General features: G+C 60.2%; 1 long non-coding RNA gene across 1 annotated transcript in view; it reads right to left on the bottom strand.

Moving 5' to 3' along the window:
- LOC130540812 (uncharacterized) overlaps window positions 1–5471 on the bottom strand; it is a 65283-nt gene extending 59812 nt beyond the window's left edge. Inside the window, exon 1 of the long non-coding RNA XR_008954814.1 lies at window positions 4807–5471. This is a non-coding gene — a long non-coding RNA (uncharacterized LOC130540812). The remainder of the gene's footprint in view (window positions 1–4806) is intronic.
- Window positions 5472–12771: the final 7300 nt, after the last annotated feature.

Raw genomic sequence — 12771 nt, 5'->3', positions numbered from 1 at the left:
CTAGTGAATTCCTATTGATACTGCAAGACTCAGCCCAAATGGCCCAACCTCTACGAAACTGTCCATTGTTCTCAAAGCAGAGTTAAGTCACACCTTCCTCTGAGCCCCCACAGTAGCCTTGGCTTAGTCAGAAAGGAGATCAGTATGACTTACCCCTTTCCAGGAACTACTTCCTGTTCTCCACCCCACAGCTATTGCAAACCTGCTAGGTTAGTACACTGTGACCCCACTGCCCTGGCCCCAGTTGAGTTATCCTAAGGGAGCCACCTGATTCAGGCTGGGCCAATCACAGCACTTTTCCAGGGTTACTGGAACTTGAACTAGGAAACAAAAGTCAATTTATCTCTGGTGGCCAGAGGTGTAAGGTGCAAAATTGGGGAGCCTCCAGCCACACATTTGCCACACGTGGAACAAACCAGTGAGAGAGCTGAGGCCTGACCTGGGAAGGAGACCTCTGGGCCCTGGCCCTGGTGGCCCCTAAATCCCAGCTGCCTCCCATCCTGGGGATCCAACCATCCTTAGATTCCACAGGATGCCCAGGTCTCATCCAGCAAATCCTTCAGCCCCAGCTACTGTGAGAGTTTCTGTCACTGTTAACCTGCGAGTCCCCATCCCTGGAGACAGTGATGGTCTCATCAGGCTGACGGCCCTACATGGGGCAATTTATCCAGCCCCTAACGAAAGCTCAGCTGCAAAGCCCCCACTGACATGGGTTCTTGCAAGGCCTAGAACCAATTAGATATTTCTATTTTTAAATTTTCTTTCTTAAAGAAGACCCCCCAAAGTTGCACATGCATAAGACCCCTGGGATCCTTCTCTGGCCACTGCAGCCTGGGAGTCTCCAGGGCAGGCGTCTGTCTGTGAGTCTCTCTGGGCCATGCCCAGCACACAGGAAATGCACAGGAAGCGAGGACACAACCCCATTGAATCCCTGGAGCCCTGCATCTCATAACTAATTTAGCACTTCCTGGCCTGGCCCCCTTAATAACACCGGCACAGGAAAGCGTGCAGAGGAGGGAGGACAAGGAGGCTCAGCTGCTGACACCTGCAGGTCAGTTCTGTCTTTCTTCTAGCACAAGCCTATTGCTAGCAAGGGGCCAGGCTGGCTCACTGTGGCACCTCTGTGCCCCCAGGACCCACAGGGGCTATCTCATCTGACCACTGTACCAGCGGCCAGGGAGACCTGCTGGGTCTGCCCTGAGAGCCTGGGCCCATGCAAATGACCCCTCCTGGTTCAGGAGCCACCACCACAAGGGCTATGAGGAACCAGGGACCCTCATCCCATCCCCAGCACCACTAGAACGAAACGTTAGGCTCATCAGAGTTCCTACCACTAAATCAAACACTAATCTGCTCTCCCTAATTTATCTAAGACAATATTAGCCAGACAAAATGAAACATAAATGTGAGAAACAGCCCGGCTATCTGGGAAGTGGGAGCAGGCGGCCTGGGGAAAGGGATTTATCGTGTGTTTGCTGAGGCGAGGCAGGCCAGGCACGTGTGCCCGCGGAAGGCTGGTAGTTCCAGCTCGGCCCGGGCTGGCCTCACACAGGCGTCCACCTAAAGGCACATCAGCTTCCTCTCCAGGAAACAGTGTCGGGCGCCGTTGGAGCTTGAGAAACGGGAAAGTGAACCAGGGTGCCCTGCAGCTGCTGAGAATAATTCACACCAAAAGATTTCTCCAAGTATTAGCAGACCTAAAATATCAGTGAGAGAGTTGGAAGCAAGCCGTATACCCGGAAGCACCCTGGTGGACATGCTACTTTGGTAAACAACTAACGGGATCCTAGAGTCAGAGGCAGAGGAGTAGCCCCACATAACCCACCAGTGACCATCAGTGACACATCTATCAAGTGTGTGGCATGTGGCTGTCCTGTCTAACTTCCACCACAGCCCAAGGCCACCGGGATTTAACCCAATTCCCAGGTAAGAAAACTGGCTCCAGAGAATGAAAACCACTTGCCTAAGATCTATGTCAATGAGATCTGAAGCAAGTCACACCCACCTTCACTCTGAGCAGCCCCCGGGAGTCACACCCACCTTCACTCTGAGCAGCCCCGGGAGTCACAACCACCTTCACTCTGAGCAGCCCGCGGGAGCCACACCCACCTTCACTCTGAGCAGCCCCCGGGAGCCACACCCACCTTCACTCAGAGCAGCCCCAGGGAGCCACACCTGTCTTCACTCTAAGCAGCCCCTGGGAGCCACACCCACCTTCACTCTGAGCAGCCCCAGGGAGCCACACCTGCCTTCACTCTGAGCAGCCCCAGGGAGCCACACCTGTCTTCACTCTAAGCAGCCCCTGGGAGCCACACCTGCCTTCACTCAGAGCAGCCCCTGGGAGCCACACCTGCCTTCACTCTGAGCAGCCCCTGGGAGCCACACCCACCTTCACTCTGAGCACCCCCAGGAGTCACACCCACCTTCACTCTGAGCAGCCCCCGGGAGTCACACCTGCCTTCACTCTGAGCAGCCCCCGGGAGTCACACCTGCCTTCACTCTGAGTAGTCCCTGGGAGTCACACTCACCTTCACTCAAAGCAGCCCCCGGGAGTCACACCCGCCTCCAATCCCAGCAGCCCCTGGGAGCCACACCTGCCTTCACTCTGAGCAGCCCCAGGGAGTCACATTCACCTTCACTCAGAGCAGCCCCTGGGGAGTCACACCCACCTTCACTCACAGCAGCCCCTGGGGAGTCACACCCGCCTTCACTCACAGCAGCCCCTGGGGAGTCACACCTACCTTCACTCACAGCAGCCCCTGGGGAGTCACACCCGCCTTCACTCACAGCAGCCCCTGGGGAGTCACACCTACCTTCACTCACAGCAGCCCCTGGGGAGTCACACCTACCTTCACTCACAGCAGCCCCTGGGGAGCCACACCTGCCTTCACTCAGAGCAGCCCCCGGGGAGTCACACCTACCTTCACTCAGAGCAGCCCCCGGGGGAGTCACACCTACCTTCACTCTGAGCAGCCCCTGGGAGTCACACCTGCCTTCACTCAGAGCAGCCCCCGGGGGTCACACCCGCCTTCACTCTGAGCAGCCCCCCGGCAGTGACACCCGCCTTCACTCTGAGCTGCCCCGGGGAGTCACTCCTGCCTTCACTCCGAGCTGCCCCCGGGAGTCACACCCGCCTTCACTCAGAGCAGCCCCCGGGAGTCACACCAGCCTTCACTCTGAGCAGCCCCCGGGAGCCACACCTGCCTTCACTCTGAGCAGCCCCCGGGAGTCACACCCGCCTTCACTCAGAGCAGCCCCCGGGAGTCACACCCGCCTTCACTCTGAGCAGCCCCCCGGCAGTGACACCCGCCTTCACTCTGAGCTGCCCCGGGGAGTCACTCCTGCCTTCACTCCGAGCTGCCCCCGGGAGTCACACCCGCCTTCACTCCGAGCAACCCCCTGGGACCACACCCGCCTTCACTCTGAGCAGCCCCAGATCCCAGGAGGAAATGCAGCTGGGGTGATGGTGGGCATCTACCCACCATGGGTCGGCAACACCCCCCTGGGAGGCATCTTCCCTCCATCCCACCAAGGACAGCACTGCTCTTAGCCCCACTCTGTTGAGAGTAGGGAGACGTGCCCAAGGTCACAGCAAGGTCAGGCCCTCCCTGACCCAAGCCTTGTGGTCTCTCCTCCACCCAGGCCGAGCCCAGCCGGTGTTCAGCAGCCAGGGACCGGCTTGCGGCCTGGAAACCTCTGGACCAGGCAGGGGCCCACAGCTCCTTCTGCCCCAGGTGTCTGTACAGCCCTGTGGTCACTGCTGCTCTGTCCCCTGCCTGGAAAATGGGCTGAAGCCACATGGATGAGACCACCTGAGGCAGCAGGTGGAGCCGAAGGTCCCTGTCCCTGGAGAGCATGGGGCCCCCGAGCACCCAAGGTCCCGGCCGGATCCAGCCCCTGAGCAGAGGCTGAGTGCTGTGGCATGGATGGGTGGGTCTGAGCCGGGAGCCCCCACTGTGAAGTGGGACTGGGAAGCCCAAACACCAGCAGGGGGCGCTCGGCTCAGATCACTGGCGCTGGCGGAGACACCAAGTCTGTAGACTGGCTCCAAGGTGGCCAGTGTCTAGGCGACCCACACCCACACCCCTCTCTGGTTATCCCAGGGCCACCACAGACTACACGCCACCAGCCTGGCTCCTCCACAGCAGACATCCAGCTTCTGGCCGCAGACCCCACCCAGATCTGCCTTCCAGCACATTCTGCCCCTTCCCCAGGGCCCTGGAGCAGATTACATCGAACCCCTTGAGTTTCCTGCCAAGGACAAGTGAGGGGCCAGGAGAGGGAAGCCCCATAAATCTCTTTGGAGACATGTGCCAAGATACCAGACACCAAAATCTCATTAGCAGGCTAAACTCTCGGGAGGAAATGGAAAATAAGTACCCGCAGATACAGGCCTGGAAACCGCAGGACCCCGAGCAGGAGACATGGATTAGTGGAGATGATATGCACGGGACAAGCTGTTGCCACAGGGGTTTTGCATGTTTTTTTTGTTTTTGTTTGTTTGTTTTTGCTTTAACTACAGTTTAAGTATAGCGGGACCCTCAGCACATGGGGTACGTGGGGTTGAGGCCCTTTATTCACAAGAGAGGAGAGGAGGGAGGGCGAGGCCTGGCGGCAGAGGCACAGGGGGCAGGCAGGCGGAGGCACGGGGCGGGCAGGCAGCCGGGCCGTCCCAGGAGGGCATTCGTTCGGGAGCGTGGCTGCACTGGGGCCCCGTCCATGCTGCTCGGAGCCCTGGTGCGTAACAGCTCCATCCACGCAGGGAAAATCCATCCAGGTTTAATGGAAACATTAACCTCAACTCACCCGATTTCCTCCTCGCACTGAGGTCTGAGAACGGGAAGAGGCTCCGAGGCTGGAGGACTCCCCAAGGCCTGGCATAGACGCGGGCCCACGGGTCCGGGGACACTCAGCGAGGGCCGGGACAGTGACAGTGGGTGCAGAAGCAGCGCCAGGACGCCCCCACCCCTCTCGCCAGCTCAGCCAGCGTGCTCTTCACAGGCTGGACATGACAGACAGGAAGAGGAAAGCCCCCTCCCCCAGCACTCAGCTGCTCATGCTCCCTCCGGAGTCTCCGCAAATTACCAAGGAAAGGGGGTGGCCCAGGCAGCTACGCCGTGTCCAAGGTCACCTGGTCCCCCTGGCTGCAGTTCCAGGACACCCCAGGCAGGAGGTTGCCAGAGAAAGGAGGAGGCAGCTGGGGTGGGGGCAGGGGCGGCAGGCTGCCTGCAGAGGCGGGAGGGCAGGGTCAGGGAGGGGCTTTGGGGAGAGTAGGGGTCTGGGAGTGGACCACGCCCTCACACCCTGCCCCCTCAGCTATCAGCAGAGTGACCCAGAGCAGGAACTTGGCCAACGGTGAAGGCCACAGCAGGGGACCAGAGGGGCTTGTACAGGGCACATGCTGTAGGGTGCACAGCCACCACCCCGCGTGGCAGAGGCCTTAGCAAGAAAACTGAGGGAGTCTGTTGGGGGCCTCCAACAGCGGGGAGTTGGGGAGAAGACGCTGGCCTCCAAGTCCCTGACACCTCCATCTATACCTTGGCAGGGAGGGGCAGGGTTGGTCCAAGACCAGGGTCAGGGCCCAACCCATTTTGAAGGGTCCGAGAGGCAGCTGCCCTCAAGAGACCCAGCTTGTGGCTTTGGTCTCCTCTGCACCCTTCAGGGCAGCCCTGTGCCATGACCCCACACTGACCCTGACACAGGAGGCTGTACCCAAGGAGCTGGCACTTGGGGATGGGCCACAAAGCCATAAGAGCCTTCCAAGCAAAGACGCAGAAGGCCAGGAGTGGAGTCCCCGTCTCTTGGGCTGCAGGCCAGCACTCCCTGACCCATGCTGGGTTGAGGACCCCAGGCAGGCCTGAGGGACAGGCTGGCCGCATGTTCCCACCCTCAGGTGCCCCTGCGTGATGGCCTTGGTCACACCACCTACCGTCCCTCACCACATTGAATGACCCACCCATGGGATCTGTGGTCTAGCAGTTTGAGACTAACTTCGATTTCTTCCTCTCCTTTTGTCCTGCCAGCCCCACCCAGAGGCCTGTGCACAGAGCCCAGGGGAGCCCGAAGCTCCCTGACACCATAGAGACCCCCTAACTCGCACAACGCTCCATGCAGGCAGAGCCAGGCCACAGCCACAGCACCATCAGAAGACGGGAGGTGGCTGTGCCTGGCCCAGGGAGCAGCAGGTGTGCAGGAGAGCAGGTCTTTCACCTGTGCTCCGAGGTGAGCAGGAAGATCTTTCTCCAATTGCCCTAAATGTGGGAGCCTGGTTTTCCATGTCAGAGAACAAACATTCCATCATTTTTATCTTTTCTGTCAGGTCCCAGAGCAGCTGCTTTGCCAATGTCTCTGTTGGCAGGTGGCTCCATGTGAAGTCATCAGAGCCGGGCTCAGGCCACCCAGATGACGCATAGAGACAACCCCCCAGCAGGTCAGAGGGTGGCGGCCCAAGGTGGCTGCAGAGGACAAAGCAGGGAGGAGGGGCCTGGCCCCCCTCCGCAGGGTGCAGGCTCCCAGCACATCTGGGCGCCAAGGGTCCTGGTACCATGAGGGGTAGAGCAGCTCAAGGGCACCAGGCCAGCCACTGCCCGGAGGCTTCCCCAGCCCACACCCACCAGGGCTGCCCCTCAGCCTGGGGCCTTCCAGACCACCCTCCACCCACAGGGCGGCATCCCCCCTCTTCATGGCGTCTGAACGCCTCTCATCTCTTCATAGCATCCGAGACCCTCCAGAACACCTCTCCACATCCACCTGCCCGGGCCCCGGCCCGCTGTGCTGTTCTATGCTGCAGGTTTGCCCAGGGGGTGCCCCCACCACACCCCCTTCTGGGGGCCAAAGGCTCAGGCTACACGCCTGGGGAGCACTGGTGGCCTTTGCCTGGGTCTCGGGTCCCCATGTTCCCCCACCCCAGCTCCTCGCCATGGGCTGACTCCCAGTCTCACTTGTTTCCGCTGCGTAGGAGCAGAGACTTTCAGGAAGGACTCCATAGTCCTTGAGACCACCTCTCTCCCCAGCTGTCAATGCCACCGGGGGTGCCTAAGAGCCCAGGGAGCCTGCACGCCGCCCACCACGTCGCCTGGTAGGGAGGCTCTGACCAGCGTTTCATTTGCAGACCTGGTTCCTGGCTGTGCTCCCTTCCCCGGGGCAGCCCGGCCTGAGAGGCAGGAGTTCTGGGGACCTGGGGAGGGCACCTGTGCAGATGCAGGGTACACAGATGGCCTGCGGAGACGGTGGGTCCTGAGCGTGGAGAGTCATCAGCAGGTCCGAGCCTGAGAGAGTTGGGTGGGGCCCATGCAGGGTCGGCTCCAGGAGCTCCGGTGGGGAGAGTCAGGATGGGCCGAGAGCCAGCAGGGCAGAGGGGAACTCAAAGGGCCCCCAGTGTGCCCCATGTTCCTGACTTCCTAGGAGGCAGTTTCTGCAGTCCCCAGATACAGATGGGAACAGAGACACAGGGTGGCTGAGTTCCCAGCCGGGGCAGGTGGCTGGCGAAGGAGCCCTGGCAGAGCCCTGTGACCCCAGATTCCAATCCCCTCAGCCCAACGCCCTCTCCTTCCTCCTCTCCCTCTGGAGGACCCCCCCCCCCCGCTACAGAGCAGGGTCCTGGCCCCGAGACGCCGCTTCACCCTGCTTTTCGCAGGGAAGCACGTGCAGCCGCGGGAGGATAGAGGGGCCCCAGCTGCCCCCGCCATGCCGCCCGCCACAGAGGGGACACGGCTTTGGACCACACGCAGAGCTCCCGCCGAGCTGATGAGTGTAAAGTGGGCTTTTGTCGGCAGCTCGCGACAGCTCCCTCTCGGGGTCTTCCCATGTCCTCAAAGACAAAGGGAGCTTATCCCAAAAGAGGACCCTGGGGAGGCCTCGGGGCTGTCCTGCTTCCGAGGGAATGAGCCTGGCCCCCAAAGGAGCAAGCCCATCCCCCTCCAAGCCCTCTCACCCCAAAGCCAAACATTCCTTGAGGCCAAGCCCACAGGCCCATCGGGCTGCCTTCCGGAAGGGCAATAAATCCACAGGCGGAATAATCCCCAAGCCCAGAGCCTCCATATATCAGAGGGACCAGCTGTCATCAGTTCAGTAGCCACCTCCTTCCTGGCTAGTGCTGGCCCCACACACACTCGTGCTCGAGTCTCGGGGAAGCAGCCACCGCCGCAGGCTGGGCCTCCTGGGGGGCGGGGGCGAAATATTTATGGACGTGGAATCCAGACCCAGAGACTCACAGCAGCATTGAGTGAGCCCCCCCACACACGGCTAGCCTTGCCACCCCTCCTGGTTATGGGGACAGGCGGGAAGCTGACGTTATGTATTCATCTGTGCCTCCGGAACTGTCACCGAGCCGCCTTATTTACTGACCCTGTTACCAGCCAGTGTGGACTTCAGCCCAAAGCCACCGCCTAATGGATGCGGATCAGGGTCAGCTTCTCTCAGAGAGGCTTGAACTCTGAAAGGGGGTGATCAGCTTCTACGTTATTGGGGGAGGGGGCCGGGTGGACCCCGCTTCACATAGGATGTGCAGCCCTGAAGGGGTCAGGGTTTCTGGGCAGCTGCTGAGCCAAACTAAATACCACCTCCCTCTGAGTCTGTGAGAGAGGACACACGGCTGGGAAGAGCCCCCCGCCCCGCACCATGTCTGACTCCAGCCTACCCCACGTGCACCCTCCCAGCCAAGCTGGCAAAGAGGAGCCCCCCCTCCCCAGCGCCTCCCATCTGGAACCCACCCTGACATCCGCAGGCCGCTAATTGCACAGCGGCCGGTGCCAGAGTCTTCCCAGGTTGTTAAAATTCATCACCGCGTTCCCCCGACTCCAAGCCTGCCGCCCGTACAGCCAATCGCGGCCACCCGGGCCACATCCAGGAGGCAATCTGTGAGCCCGGGCACCTGCAGAGACCTCTGTCGCTATCCCATTAGGAGGGGCCCCAGAAGGATGCACACCAAAAGCATCCCGCAGCCTGTCATTAAATATTGATAAAAGGCAGGAGGGGAGAACACTATGCAAATTATTTATTGATTTTCCATGTGCGGAACTGAGATAATGAGAGGCCAGAGGACAGTGAGGGGCTGGGGGCCTGGGGGGTTGGGGGGCTGGGAAGGGACTCTTGGTGCCAGCTCAGCAGGGACTCATGGAGGGACCGGAGCAGACAGAGAGGCAGTGTCCCGCACACCTGGGCCCGAATTCCAGCTTTGCTGCTTACAGGTTTTTGGTACTTTTTTTTTTTTTTTAACAGAACCATTTGCTTTTTTTTTTTTTTTTAACTTTAAAACAGTTTGCATAGTAAATGTTTAAGAATTGGTGGTCACATGTATATTATGAAAATCCCTCTGTAAAAAATCTCAAAGACCTGAATTTTACATCTACTTTAAAGAACAGTAATGCTTATATTTTCAAGAAAGAACAAAAATGCCGCCCTTTTCAGTGAAAAGGCACAGCCAGCCCCTGCTTCCAGCTGTGAAAGACCAGGCTGGACCCATGAGGCAGGTCAGAGGCTTCCAGGAGGTGTCCTCCCTGCCTGGTGGGGGTAATGGCTCCAGAACATTCTGGTCTCCCAACAGCGATGCCTCACAGGTGGCACTGGGCACCCTACACGTCTCATCTCATTGGATCCTAAATTAGCCTTGCAGCCTGTACCAGGCCCTGTTAGCCCCAACTCACCAGCGGGGCTGAGATTGGGCCAATCTGCAAACCCACGTCTGCAGCGGCTTCAGAAACCAGCGGGCCCACCCTTCACTCTGGAGAGATTCTGATGTGCAAAGCAGTCCCTTTCAAAAGTAGAGTTTTTAAGAAGCAGCTGCTTGGTCATCCAGAAACCTCCATTTTCCAGACCTCACCTTGCGGGTGTCTCCTGGCCTCACGTGTCTACACGGAGGATGCTTGCTCCTCAGTCCCCCAAGTCCTGGGAGATGAGGGGCCCGGGTAGGCACCTGTCACATTCCCTCAGCCAGGACTTCACCACCCAGCCCTGCATCGAACAAAATGTGAAAACTGAGGCCCAGGGAGGCGCCAGGATGTGCCCCAGCTCCCCCAGCCAGCAGGACAACGCAGGGCCTCCAACCCTCAGCCGAAGGCACGGTTCCCTGCACTCCCCTCCCCACAGGCGCAGTCCAGGCCTCTGCACTGCCCTCCAAGGCGCGGGCTCCAGGGGACCTGCCACTGGCCCACACAGGCCTCCCCAGGGCTGAGCGGAAATCAGGAACGACAGGGAAGGGCCCTGAGCCCTGAGAGGGTGAGAACTGCTTGTTTACGAGGCTAATCCCCCAAGACAGCCCAAGGTGAGGAGGAACGGCTGAGCAAAATCATCACCGCTGCCACCATATGGGCTCTGGTCTGTCCATCCACAGCCCCCAGGACCCAGGGGGGCCCCTTCATGACCACTCCCTACTTGGGAAGAGCCCCCGACATGGGAGCATACCAGCCGCCACTTCACTTCAGGGGGCCCAGGGCTGGGAGTTCAGGCTGTCGTCCTCAGTGGGCCCCGAGAGCACTCTCCACTCCCTCACCCAGTCTGGAGGATGAGAGTTCAGGCCAGCAGACACCTCTGTCAGCTGCTCACCCCAGCCCCACAGAGGGGACTGTCTCTGCCTCATCTGTATCTGGTCTGGCTTCTGCTCCTGCCTCCTGACTCCCTCCCCAGGGACCGCTCAGTGCCACCCACATCTTGGCAGATCACAGAGAACTTGGAGCCAAAGGCCTGGGTTCCAGACCCAACCCGTCATGAGGTGCAGGCACCAGACCAGCAGCAGACTTGGCTTCCCCAAGAAACCAACGGAGATAATAATATGCAAATAATATGCAACCCCGGCCTGGATGATGCCTCAGACCAGTGAGGTCGGAGATAATATGCAACCCTGGCCCTGATGATGCCCCAGACCAGCGAGGTCACTGTATACACAGCCTGGGGGCACTGGGAGCCCTGGGCAGCTCCTGTCACATTCCCTCGTTCACCTTGGGGCGGGCAGCCTGCAACCACCTGGACGAGGGCTGCCTCACTGTGCGAGCACAGTGTCACCCAGACCAGGGCCACCTCACCACACTGCTGCAGTGCCACCCGGACCAGGGCCACCTCGCCACACTGCTGCAGTGCCACCCGGACCAGAATCACCTCACCACACTGCTGCAGTGCCACCCGGACCACAATCACCTCACCACACTGCTGCAGTGTCACCCGGACCAGGGCCACCTCACCACACTGCTGCAGTGCCACCCGGACCAGGGCCACCTCACCACACTGCTGCAGTGCCACCCGGACCAGAATCACCTCACCACACTGCTGCAGTGCCACCCGGACCAGGGCCACCTCACCACACTGCTGCAGTGCCACCCGGACCAGGGCCACCTCGCCACACTGCTGCAGTGCCACCCAGACCAGAATCACCTCGCCACACTGCTGCAGTGCCACCCGGACCAGAATCACCTCGCCACACTGCTGCAGTGCCACCCGGACCAGAATCACCTCACCACACTGCTGCAGTGCCACCCGGACTAGGGCCACCTCACCACACTGCTGCAGTGCCACCCGGACCAGAATCACCTCACCACACTGCTGCAGTGCCACCCGGACCAGAATCACCTCGCCACACTGCTGCAGTGCCACCCGGACCAGAATCACCTCACCACACTGCTGCAGTGCCACCCGGACCAGGGCCACCTCGCCACACTTTGTAAAAATTTTGTATTTTTAGTGGAGATACGGTTTCTCCATGTTGGCCAGGCTGCTCTTGAACTCCTGACCTCAGGTGATCCACCCACCTCGGCCTCCCACAGTGCTGGGATTACAGGCGTGAGCCACCGCATCCGGCCTCTTCCTCCTGCTTTGCATCCTTCCTCCTCCCTGGGCTCTGCCTCCTCCCTGGTGAGGCCTGGGCTGACCCCAGATGTCCATTTCCTTAGAAGCAGCAGAGCGCTGGATGGGCTCAGGTGCTGCTGGGCAGCGAGTGGAAGACCCAGCTGGCTTGAGACCGTAGGTGGGGCTGTGGGCTGTCGGCCTGTCCTGAGCCCCCGCCTAAGGCACAAATGCACACCAGCCACCACCCTCCATTTGTCATCTGTGAATTCTTCCAGACGGATGGGCCGGGCTTATCTGTGAGGCTGGAGCCATGGGATTTATGTACTGAAAAGTCTATTTCTAAAGCCTACAATAGTAGAGTTGCAGAGCAATTTCTCCACAATAAATTCTGCCTTCAACACCCCGGGATCTTCTTTCTGCTCATTTGTCACATTCTGAGCTTCTGGTGGGGATCAGAATCCCATGATGCGCGTCTGAGAGGCAGGTGTGACGGAGAGATTGAGCCCAGCTCTCGGCTGCCCGCCCAGCCCGCGCTGAAGGGACCCTGGGTGCGAATTTGGGTGGCCAGTCATACCCTGGCCCCAGGTCTCTTGTAAGGGAGGAAGGAAATCCCCTCAGGAGACCCCCTCAGCTCCTCCCTGCTGAAGGCCCACCCAGCAATGTGGCCCAGGCCTCGCCCCCAAGACCCACGCCGCAAGGACTCCCCATGCTACTTGGCACCTGGCCTGTCTGGGTGGGCCCCTCCCAGGGGCCCCCTTCTGCAAGGACCAGCTGACTCTTCCCAGCCCCTCCTCATGCACAGACACCCCCCTGGTGCCAGCAGCAATGCCGGGCACTCCCTCAATCCCTCCCCCAGCCCTGCCCCCCAGAACCCCAGGTTCTTCCCTCTGCATCCCAGGGTCCCCACCACTGCCCCTGGGCCCCAGTGCTGCTTCCCCTCTGGGCTGGGACGGGGACACTCCCTGGGGACTCTGAGGCTCTGACATGGGGTGTCCC

This window comes from Pan paniscus, chromosome 15 (genome assembly GCF_029289425.2).
Source record: "Pan paniscus chromosome 15, NHGRI_mPanPan1-v2.0_pri, whole genome shotgun sequence".
In the NCBI taxonomy this organism is placed as follows: domain Eukaryota; kingdom Metazoa; phylum Chordata; class Mammalia; order Primates; family Hominidae; genus Pan; species Pan paniscus.
Note: the sequence above shows the minus strand (reverse complement) of the source record. Positions and strands in the feature narration are given on the sequence as shown.